The sequence below is a fragment of the Trichosurus vulpecula genome, chromosome 2, assembly GCF_011100635.1.
Source record: "Trichosurus vulpecula isolate mTriVul1 chromosome 2, mTriVul1.pri, whole genome shotgun sequence".
NCBI lineage: Eukaryota > Metazoa > Chordata > Mammalia > Diprotodontia > Phalangeridae > Trichosurus > Trichosurus vulpecula.
In genome coordinates, this window is record NC_050574.1 from 417855625 (window position 1) to 417868141 (window position 12517).

Here is a 12517-nt window from a genome sequence, read left to right on the forward strand (position 1 = left end):
CACCCCTTCATTTTATAGCTGATGAGACCAAAGCCCAGGGAGGGTAAATTACTTGTCCAAGGTCTCACACTGATAACAAATGGAGTGGAGATTAAAACCCAGATTTTCTGCTTTTAGATCACACACTCTTTCTCACTGCACACACACAATGCCATTTTATTAATAGAAGTTACATACCTAACTTTTTAAAATGCCATAGATTGCTACTAGTAGGGAGCTATTTTGTAAATACAGAGTTAGAGTATATTTAATTGTTAGTTTACCACATCTATTCAACACTTACTACCTCTGTGAAAGAAACCTCAAATAGCTTTCAATTCAACTGAAACTCCGGAGGCCCCCACGCCTCCCACATTACCCTATGAGACTGAGAACACATATAGTCTGCATGGCCCTAAAGAGTCAATTCAGTTTCCAAAAATGTTTAACTCATCCCCAAGGAGTAGCTCAGGTACTGTGAGAATAAACACAAAATCATCAGGTTCAGATCCTTCTACCATTAACCCATTTAAGACTCAGTCTATGGCTTCTAAGGCTTCTTTCTTCCAGCTCTGAACCTATGAACCCCATGAGGAATCCTGTTTTAAGAGCATGAGAAATAGCCATGTCTACAATGCACTTTGTAATACATTAGCAATGCATAGGGTAAAATGCTAGGATGTTTCTCTGCAAGTCATTGGGTCCTAGGTGCATATATTTTGAGCCTGAAGAGACTTTAGAAGCCATCTAATCCAATCACTTCCTCCTTAATGTCCCCTCCCCAATTTTATATATCTGTGTCATAGAGGAGTTACTTGCCCCAGGTCACATAGAGAGTAAGTGACCAAGTCAGATTTCACATACTACTGTAACAACCACGTTGCTCGCAGCTGTTGTGGGGGTGAAAGACTAACAAACAACAAGACCAGCAGACAGAAGGGCTGCCAGCACAGGTTCTTTGATCTGCTTTTCTAAGGAAAGCAACTTTAAGGAGTTAATAATCTCACTTTAATTAAACATACGTATATCATTCACTTAGTTCAAGGGAAAAAGTCAGCATCCTGAACTTCAGAGCAAATAGAAACAGAAATTACAAACAGAGACAGTATAAACAGACCAAATCACAGTACATGGTTACCAGAGATGCACCAACATCTGGATTTTCAAAGCTGGGGCTCCTCCTTAACTGCTACCCAGGGTCTCTACACTAACACTCTTCCAATGAGTGAGCCCCAAACAAAATGATAACCTCAGAGTATATATGCACTTCTTTAGGGTCAAAGGGCTTCACACATCTTGTGACCTAACTAGCAAAAGGGTGTGGACCCTCCTACAAACTAAGGCAAGATTCGATCAAAGGCACTTTGTCTTAGTGCTGAGAAGCACTCCAAAACAAAACACAACAAAAAGTCCCACTTTGCTTGCCATTACAACTACTTCTATTATAAATTTTAAGTCATACACCAGCTCTGTGTCACTTCTTTTTATTCAATTTTAGCTAAAATTTCTAAATCTGGTTATCCTCTTGCCTTCTCTGAGCCTTCTTCCAAACTACAGCAGATGTGTCTGAAAGGACTGGTTTCCCTCTTATCTGCTGCTTCTCTCCTTTATTTAGACATTTCTAAAATCCCATCTCCTGTAAACTGAGCAGAGAACAACTCACTTGATCCCATCCTGAGCCAGAGGAAAAAATTTCTCCAGAGTCTAACCCAGGGGTGGGGAACCTGCGGCCTCAAAGCCACATGTGCCCCTCTAGGTCCTCAAGTGCAGCCCAGGTTTTCCTGAAGTCCCCTGTTCATCATTTCTTATAGCATACTAGTATTCCCTAACATTCATATACCACAACTTGTTCAGCCATTCCCCAATTGTGTGTTTATTTTCATCCCCAAGTACGTGTTTATTTTGCTTAACATCACACTAATGAATTTTCAGGGAGAGTAGAAAAATCAGACTTCACAGATTTGTTCTTTTAAGTTTAGATTCAGTCAAAGGGCTGCACTTAAAGACCTAGAGGGCCACATGTGGTCTTGAGGCCGCAGGTTCCTCATAGGTGCCCCACCCTTGGTCTAACCCCATCCCACTAATCTTTTATTTTCCTACCACCAAACCACTTAACTCTGACATGCTCTTGTGACCTTACTATCTGTCTGTCATTTTCTAAGCTTCAGATTTCTCCCCTATAAAGTGAAGATCTCTGAAATCTAATTCCAACTCTAAATCCATAAATGATCTTGTGATCTGATGACTGTGACTATTTCTTCATTTTTATTTTGGGACTTATCTTTTTTTCCCATGCATCTCTGGGACAAGGTCATAAGCCTCAAGAAAGCAGGAAGCACACCTGGTTAATCTTCTTTGCACAATGCCTGTCATGACGTCATTAACAATTCAGTCTTTGATAAATGCTTTTTGATGATGATGAGAATGAAAACTGTTGACATGACGTATTTATGATCAAAGCTGTTGAGTTTCACTCATTCCCAAAGCTGTAAAATATCTCATCAACATAAGACTAAAAACTTGACCACAAAAAAAAAAATAATATCCCTTTGTCTCGATGAAGAAGATTCAAAGGAAATCAGACTTGGTCTAACGCTCTAATGACAACCAGGCAGTGCCCTGATATAAATTAGACATAACAAAAATTGAATGGGTCCAGCCTTTCTTTTTGTTTTCTTTTCCTTCATGAGAATATGGATCTGTGGTGGAATTCTGAGGGTATCTGTTGCAAGCAGATGTTTTGACTTTCTCACCCTATTGATATGGGGAATCATTGGAGAAGGTAGCTAGAAGACGAGTAAGTCACCATTCGCAAATGTGGTCAAGGCTACTGAAAATTTGAAGGAATGAGCACAACTTCTATAAGGTGAAAGACTTTAGAAACTATTTTCATGTGATTGGCTCAGTATTGATACCACTTAAGCAGCCTGAGGGTGTGGAAGGCAAAGTAGAAGTTATATCAAAGATGACATTCTATCCACAGTTATTGGTACTTCTAGTACCCACTTACAAGTAAAACTATAATAAGCAATTTATTTATTTATTCATTTATTTACTTAGTCATTCATTCATTCATTTAATGATTCATTCATTCATTCATTCACTTATTTATTTACCCAGGGGAAAACAGATGGGAGACAAGGGTGACAGTGATGCCTTCTCATCCCAGGCGTAGATGTACCAGGGAAAGGTCATGGTCCAGCCCTTTCTTATGGGAAAATAATAAACATTTATGCTAGCTAGATGGCTAAAATGGATAGAGGGCCAGGCTTGGTGTCAGACCTGAGTTCAAATCCAGCCTCAGACACTTACTAATTGTGTGATCCTGGGTGATGCACTTACCCTCTGTGTGTCTTAATCCACTGGAGAAGGAAATGGCAAACCACTCCAACATCTTTGCCAAGAAAATCCCATGGACAGCATTGTCATGCTATGGTCCATGGGGTCACAAAGACTCAGACACGACTGAACAACTGAATAACAGCATGTTGGCTTACTATGTGCTGGGCACTTTATCTAATTTTTATTTACCTCACTATTACCTCATTGGATCCTTACAACTATTAATATTAGTGCTAGTAATATCCTTATTCAACAGCTGAGGAAACTGAGGCAAAAAAGATAATCCCAAAGGACTCGTAATGAAAAATGCTCTCTGCCTCCAGAGAAAGAACTGATGCTGTCTAAATACAGACTGAAGCACAATATTTTCCCATTTTCTTTCTTTCTTTTTGGTTCAAGTTTCCTTCCACAAAATAGTTAATATGAAAATAAGTTTTACATGTTTGTACATATATTGACTACAGTCTCAGGGAGGGGAGAGAGAAGGATAGAATTTGGAACTTAAAGCCTAAAATGTTAAAAATTGTTTTTACACATAATTGGAAGGAAATATTATTTTAAAAAGAAAAGAAAAGAAATACCTTCCTGGATATCAGTATCCATGAACAAAACTTTGTCACCCTATTCTAGTTAGGGTTCTAACCGCAGGTGCACCAATGCTACATGTTTGACTACCCTGGCATAGTAGTCAGCTGTCGTGTTGAGCATGGACGCTAGCCATCTATGAGGAAGTCATCACTATAAATACCAGGGGCTCTTGTACATCACATTGTAATTCTCCAGTACATTGCATTATTTCCTATGTGGGTTCAGTGATTCTCAGACTACCTAGAGCAGAGTGACACTCTTAGAGAACATCTGTTTTAAGCTGACCCCCATCTTTGCAGTGGTTTGATGTTTTACTTTCAAACTCACCCCCTTTTTCTTTTATGAGTTTCTGTGGTTTGGCTTGGGTCGAAGGCCAGTCAATAGCCAGAAGAGGGTTGTCCAGCTGTTGCAGGGAGAAAGAAGGTTGCTACTAGGGAGCCCCACTCGTTAGCTACTAAAAAGAGGAAAGCTAGGTTGTGGCAAGATGGCGGATGTTTTCATTGGCAGATAAACCTGGCACTGGTTAGTGATCAGGGATGAAGCTTGTTCAATGGACTGTGTGTGAAGAAAAGATCATCTAAGACCCTACCTCACTTAGGACCAGGGAAGATTAACAAGGGAGGCACTGCGAGGCTTTCCTAAAGTAGCCTCAACACTTTTTCCTTCTATCGACTTTGTTGTTGTTCAGTAATTTCAGTAGTGTGCAACTCTTTGTGACCTCATTTGTAGTATTCTTGGCAAAGGTACTGGAGTGGTTTGTCATTTACCTCTCTTCTCATTTTACAAATGAGGAAACTGAGGCAAACAGGGTTAAGTGACTTGCTCAGGATCACACAGCTAGTAAGTGTCTGAGGCTAGATTTGAACTCAGGAAGATTAGTCTCCTTGACTCCAGGCCCAGCACTTTATGCAATGGCAGCTATCTATCACTAATGAAAGAGAGTATTGGTTTTCTTTAGGGTAAACTTTATCCCCTCTAGTCAGTGCATTGGACTTATTCCCCCAACCCATATATAATAGAAATATAGATGTATCTAGCATAAAATGGCTGCCTTACATGTGGCATAGATAGATAGATTGATAGATAGATAGATAGGTAGATATCTGATCTGGGACGTGGAGGCTGAAATTTCTACCTTTGTGAAGAATAGGACAAGGGCTGTAGGTACACTCCTATTAGAAGAATAATAGTCAGGAGACAGCCCAGTTGAGGCTGGGAGTTCAATCCTTTGCTCTCCTATCTCCAAGAGAAGTATTGGATTAGAATTATATCTATCTATTAGACGTCAAATACTGGTAGTCAAAGGGCATGATGCTCTTTTAGGGGATTAGAATAAAAGGTACATTTCCTGGATGCTCTTAGGTTAAGGGAAATGTTTAACTTATTCACAACAACTTAATTTTCTTCTACTAAACTCTATGTATATAAAAAAAATCACAAATACCTAGTATACACTTTTTTAATCAAAGAAAGCAGTAAAGAAAAATCTGAAAAGTTGTACAGATTAGGGTAGATGAGTGAGAACATAAAAGTAAATGTGCTTTTCAGGAGTGAGAGAAGATCTCATCTCCTATGAAGAAAGAATGATCTCACCAGTAGGGAGTCTGGTTTTTAGCAGTCTCTTGGGTTGCAGGTGCTGGAACATGTTCGGGGCTAGCTTTTCCATATGTCTTGAAAGAGCCCCAAGGAGATTCCGTGATCTGCCATTCAAAAGTCCACACTTGACGCTTGCCTCTCTCTATCTCAAACTCCTGCATCTCTCCCAGATATCTCCAAATGAGTACCTTTGTGAACCTGCATTTGCAGACTCAGAAGTCTGTCAGCCAATCAGGAGTCTTATCTCCCTCTCTCCCCTACTATGCCGCATTCAGAGCCACAAAGCTGTTCCTCAGAAAACCCTCAGACTTGGGGTTATATAACAATACAAAGACCACCAGCAGGGAAATGGGGAATTAGTTTAGCCAGATGGGTTACATACAAATATAATTGTAACAGTCTGGGTTAAACTTTACTCTCTAGGAGGACTTTGAAATCCATGCCTTTAACTTACAACTAACAGCTAAGAAGCATACTTCTTGGCACTATTGAAGAACGCTGGAGTTAGGGAAACCGTTGCCTTACACTCCAAAAACAATACAGAAGGACAGATTCACATGGTTTCAAATATGTTTGCTCTTTCTTTGATCTTACTTTCCATGACTTGAGAGATTTTGTGGGTTAAGGGAAACAGTGAAATACAGAACATGTCAGTTCTGCTTATAGTAGAACGGCAATTATCTGAACCACTTGGGAATTCGATGATTTGGCCCATCTCTGTGTCTCAGTAATCAATTGCATATTGTCTGGACCTGTGTGGTCACATTGGAATTTTGAGACTGGAGAGGAGGATTTGGATCAAGTAGCAAAATAAATAGGGGGCCAATGAGCAGGAATCTGCTTGGAGTCCAGGAGAAGTCTGCAAAGGTTATGTTAGGGAAGGCTGGGGAGGGTAGTAGGCAAAGGTAATGGGGGAAGGAAAGGACACAGTGGAAAGAGGACTAGCCTCAGAGTCAGGGAAAAAATGGGTTCATGTCCACTTGTGATGCATACAGGCTTCAAAACTTCTGAAACTTTCAGTATCCTAGGCAACTCTCTAAACTTTAAACTGCAGAACACTTGAGCATCTATATTGGTAAAAGGATTTTCCTCTTGAGTGTTCTCTAAACCAATTAAATCATAGGCCTGAACCAAAAAATAATAGTAATAATAATGGGGAAAGGTCACAGTGAAGCAGTTACTTCTACGATGCTTTTAATCTGTCCCTTAATGAATCTTTCTCCCTGTTGGTTCCCCCCTTTCTATAGGTACCCAGTCCTCTGCTGTTTAATTGAATTCAACAAATGTTTGTTAAATGCCTAGTGTGTCCAAGGCACTGTTCAAGATGCTGGTGATGCTCAGAGAGTCACAAATAGGAATTTCTTGCTTATATCATCCTAGCAATAATTATAATCTAAAGAAATATTTAGGTAACTTTTTTGGAGGGGAGCAGTAATGTTACCAAGAGATGTGTGAAAAGTCTGAATGAACTGAGACTGCCAGAAAACACTAAAGACCACAAAAAAAGAGCTTTAAAAATTGTATTGGGGAAAAGAAGAGCAACACAGAAGGGAAAGGATGACAGAAGGATGATGATAGCAGCGACTGAAGAAGAGAAGCCAACAGTGCCAAAGCCATCAGTCAGAGAGGAGGAGGGAAGAAAGGAAGGAAAGGAAAAGTGAGTTAGCATTTATATAGGATCTACTCTGTGCCAGGCACTATGCTAAGCATTTTACAAATACTGTCTCATTTGATACACCCAACAATCTTCCAAGGAACGTACTACTATTATCCTCATTTTACAAGTGAGGCAAACAGAGCTTAAGTAACTTGCCTAGAATCACACAGCTAGTGTCTGAGACTGGATTTGAACTCAGGTCTTCCTGACTGCAGTCCGAGGGTTCTAGTCAGTGTGGGTTCCTCTAAGTGAGGCCAGCAAGAAGTTTAGCACCATGATCCCCAAGACTAATGTGTGCAGGTCCCCAGCTCATAAAATTCAAGGGCCCAAAGGCTGCCATGACAGTCTCAAGACCATCAACCGCATCAATATCGAGGTTGCCAGAACGCTTACCAGAAGGTTACCAAGTACCCCAAACCCACTGACCCCAAGGCTCTCAAGCTCACCAGAAAGCTACAAGAATCATTGACCCTAAGGTGATGAAACCAAGGTAGGTAGTGCTGAGGCCTCCAGGGCCAAAGCTAACAGCCTATGTGTATAAAATAGATGCTTTAGGACAGGAGGAAAATTTAAACCCTTAACTACAGTTTTTCCCAACTATGGCATCAACCTTCATTATTTTGTAAAAGAAAATGGTAAAAAAAAATTTTTTGAGGAAAAATTGAGTGACAAGAAAAGAAGAAAAAGAAGAAGGAAAGGAGGGAAGAAAGACAGAAAATTGCTGAAAACAGAAGAGATGATAAAGGGCTTAAGAGCAAGGGTCCAATTTTCAAAAAAGGGAGGAAAGAATTTCAGACCAATAAGCCCATCAGATAAAATTTTAAATGTCTTATTAAAGGCATGGTGAGTGAATATGCAGAAAAATAATTGGTGATCACAAAGAATCAATAAAGCTTCATCAAGACGAGATCATGCTAGACTAATCTTATTTCCTCTTTTGACAAGGATATTAGACTACTTTAAGGGAATGCTGTAGATATTGTGATTATAGTGAAATGTTTTTAAAAGTCATGCTATTCATGGGCTAATACAGTTGAGTTCACATCTGTTTGATTGGTTGTTCCCCCAAAGTAGTCATTAATGTTTTAATGTCATCATGGAAGGATATCTCTAGTGAATCACGCCAAGGATCCCCCTTGGTTCTCTGCTGTTTCACATTTTTATCAATGATTCAGATGAAACAAAGATGATGAGCTTATTAAGCATGCAAATAACATAAAGCTAGGCAAGACCAATAACAAGTTGGATAAAAAATTCCAAATCCAAAAAATTCTTGATAGGCAATATTGTTACGCTGAGCTTAGTATGATGAAATTTAATAGTTCTGAATGTAAAGTCTTACGTTTGATTTCAAAAAATCAACTTCATGACTATAGGATAAAGGAGATGTGACTAAGACAGCAATTCACCTGAGAAAAGACATCAGGGTTTCTGGTGAATGGCAAGCTCAGTGAGAATCAATGGGAGTTAAGGAGTCAAGGAAGTTAATTTAATCTTGCGCTTAACTGAGAAGTATAGTGTCTAGGACTAGAAAGAGGATGGCATGCACTATATAATGACTTGGTCAGACCACATCTGGGTTATGTTTACTTCTGGTCACCACATTTTAGGAAGGACATCTGAGCAGTGCACTCATTATGGTGAAGGGCCTCAAATTCATGCCTTAATAAGAGCAACTGGAAGAACTTAAATGATATTTTGGAGAAAAGAAGACTTAGGGAGGACACAATATCTATTTTCAAGAGTTCAAAGTGTTTCCCATATGAAGAGGTATTAGGCTTTCCAGCTCCACGTGATGCCAGAGGGCAGAAGGAAAATAATGAAATAGAAGCTGCAAAAAGGAAATTTTAGACTGGATGTAAGGAAAAACTTGCAATCAATTAAAACCAATCCAAGTGGAATCAGCTGCCATAGAAGGTATGGGATGTTCCTTCATTGGGAAAAGAGTAGTCTTTTTTTATTTTTTCAGTCAGCAAAAATCTATTTTCTTTCCCTCCCACCTCTCCTTTCCTATTGAAAAAAAGAAAAAGGAAATAAGACAAAACCCTTGTAGTAAATACACACAGTGAGGCAACACTAATTCTTTCATTGGACATGTCGAAAAATGTGTATCACAATCTATATCGTGAGTGCATTACCTCACTGTCTAGAGGTAGGTAGAATCCTATATAGTTAGGGCTGATCATTGCATCGATCAGAGGTCTTAAGTCTTTCAAAGGTGCTTGTTTTTATGAGGTTGGGGTTTTTTTTTTTGGTATAATCTTTCTCTCCTGGCTCTTCCCATTGTGCTCTGCATCAGTTCGTACAAATCTTCCAAGGTTCCTCTGAAACTGTCCACTGGAGGCCCTGTCTTTGTCACTTTCCTATGACTTCCTCTAACCATAAAGAAAACTCTTGTAACAAAAGCAAAGTATCTTAAAGCATTGGCCATGTCTGAAACCATAGGCTTCATCCCACCTCTATGGTCGACAACCACTCTGCTGGAAGGGATGAAGCGTACCTTCCTGTCAGTCCTCTAAATTTACAGTTAGTCTCTGCATTGATTGAGGTTTGGGGAATGTTATTGTGCCAGAACCTGTGATTTGATTGGTATGGAAAACTCCAAGTAAGGAAATCCCCTCTACTAATGCAGATCAGCAACTATTTGGAGACATATAGACTTGGAGAGCTGCTTGGAGCATTGAGAGGTTAAGTAAATTGCCCCTGCTCACATAACCAGAATGTGTCACAAGCAGAAACTTAGATCCAGGATTTCATGACTCTATCTGCTACGTCATCCTTCCTTTACTAGAATTCTTCAAAGACTAAGTGACTACTTTTCAGGTATGTTATAGAGTGGTTTTTTGTTTTTGTTTTTTTAATTTGTGTCATAGACCCCTTTCACATTCTGGTGAAGTCTATAGAAACCTTCTCAGAATAATATTTTATGCATATTAGATAAAATGTGTAGGATTACAAAACAGATCAGTTACATTGAAAATAGCTATCAAAATATATCCTTTTAAAACCAATTGCATAGATTTCCATTATTGAAAAATTATTATTCGAGTAAGAGTTAAACTAGCTTCTGAGGTCCCTTCCAACTCTGAGATTCTATGGTTCTAATAAAAGGGGAAGGAAGAGCCCAATGTGTTTATTGTCCCTAGGATGAATGAGGGGAGGGTTCAAAGTCTCCTTCCTTTCAACAGGTTTTACATTTCAAAAGGAGAGTCCTGAAGTTACAATACTTAATCCAAAGGAATGAACACTGAATGGTGGAAGTTTAGGTGCTTTGACAGGTGAAGGAGAGGGAGACATGAAAGTACAAGAGGTATTGGCAGAGTCCCTAAAATCACACCACATAAGTGATGACTCTGTCTGTATGCTAGGTCTGCCTTTCTCTAAGTTACTAGGCACTCGCTGCTCAAATGGGGAGATTCTGATACCTGGTCTGCCAAAGCTCTGGATTACCTGATTCATTTTTCTCTGAAATAAAAGCTGGTGGGTGGATTTTATGTGTAGTGACCTTAAGATCCAGTGAGGCTTGAGTTACTTTTCTTGGTAAGCCCCCAAAAGGCTGACGTCAGACTGATAATACAGACACACAAAGGCTCCTTTGAAAGTCCTTTACTCTAGGCTTCCCCTGGCATTACCACCCCAACACATGATGTAACCTTAAGTAAGGTAATTTGGCCTCCTGGGGGAAAGAAGAGGGGCTCACATGCTCAATGAGCCGGTAAGACAAGTTGGACCAAGATTTTCTCCCACCCGCAACACAGTTCTTCTCTTGCCAGCTGCCCAAACCCAACATGTGTTCCTGAAGTTCAGCCTACACTGTTGGGCTGATTGAAATCTAACAGCAAATGAACAGAAGTGCATTAATTTAACCCATTTCTCAAATGCTTGATGGCTGCCACTCTGCCTGAATGTCACTGATAAAATGAACTTAAATAGACTAGGTAGGGGAGGGGTGTCAGTTATGGGAGAAGAAACTTCAGTCAGAATGTTGCCTTCTAAGGCATTTTCAATTAACTCATCAATCGATGAGAATTTATTAAGTACCTACTGTTTGTCAGACACTGGGCTAGGCACTAGGAAAACAAATACAAAAAGAAAAAGAAGAAGGAGACAGAGAGAGAGAGAGAGAGAGAGAGAGAGAAAGGAAGGAAGGAAGGAAGGAAGGAAGGAAGGAAGGAAGGAAGGAAGGAAGGAAGGAAGGAAGGAAGGTTGAATCCCTGGCTGTTAACCTGATTTGCTACATAACTCAAACAGAGATGAGTGGATATTTCCATTAGGCAGTGAATTCCAGCTAATTAATTGATCAGTCAGAACGTACAGTAGCGACTCAGACTTCTGACATCACCACGGGAAATGAGCTTTTCCACACAACTGAATTTTCCAGACAGCTGAAACTCTTGAAGCACTAATTTTTTTTTAAATGTTAACCCCTTGTCAGTGGAAATCTTTCTAAAATGCATTGCACAAAACCTTTCCTTTCTTAAACAAGGCATAGGCTCAGGGTCATCACCATGTTCGTGGAAAGGAGAGAAAACATCAAGTATCTTTTCTGTTATCCAGCCCTGTGATTTTATTGCTCAGAGAACAAATTCCATCTCTATGTATAACTGGCAACTATTCTACAGTTACAGCCTAGAAAGCTGTCCAGGGCACCAGATTACATGATTTCTTTTTTCTCAGAAATGAAAGCTGGTGAGAGGATTTTATGCATAGTCACTTTAAGATCCGGTCAGGCTTGGGTTACTTTTCTCCGTAAGCCCTGAAAGGTTAGGTGACTTAAACAGGACTGTTCAGCCAGTAGCTCTCAAAGGTGACACTTGAACCCAGATCTTTCTAATTCTGGAACCAGCTCTTGACACTACACTCCATTTCTTCTTGGAGTGACAGCATGTTAGGGACCTCAAAATTCACCTCATCCAACACCTTCATTTCACAGATAAAGAAACTAAGGGTCAGAAAAGGGAAATATTTTGCTCAAGGACATACAGAGAATAAATGACAGAGAGTCTACTCAAGCCCAACTCTTCAGGTTCCAAGGTCCTTGCCCTGTCCCTCCATCATTCTTTAAGATGGTTTGTCTCCTTTTTCTGTCTCTATGCTTATAAACATTCTCACAAAGTACTTTGACTTGTATTGAAAATGTTCCTTTTCTTCCGGTGCATGAACAAACCAATTACATTACTTTGGGTGTCATCTTTGTCTCTTCTTGTTTATTTTCATTGCCATTCACTATTCAAGGTTCCTTCTTCACTAGCAGAAATATAATTGTTGCATGTTTTTTGTTTGTTTGTTTCAACATTGCCCTTCCAAGAGCTGGAAGGAACTTTGGGAGCTATCTAATCTAACTTTCCACTTGAG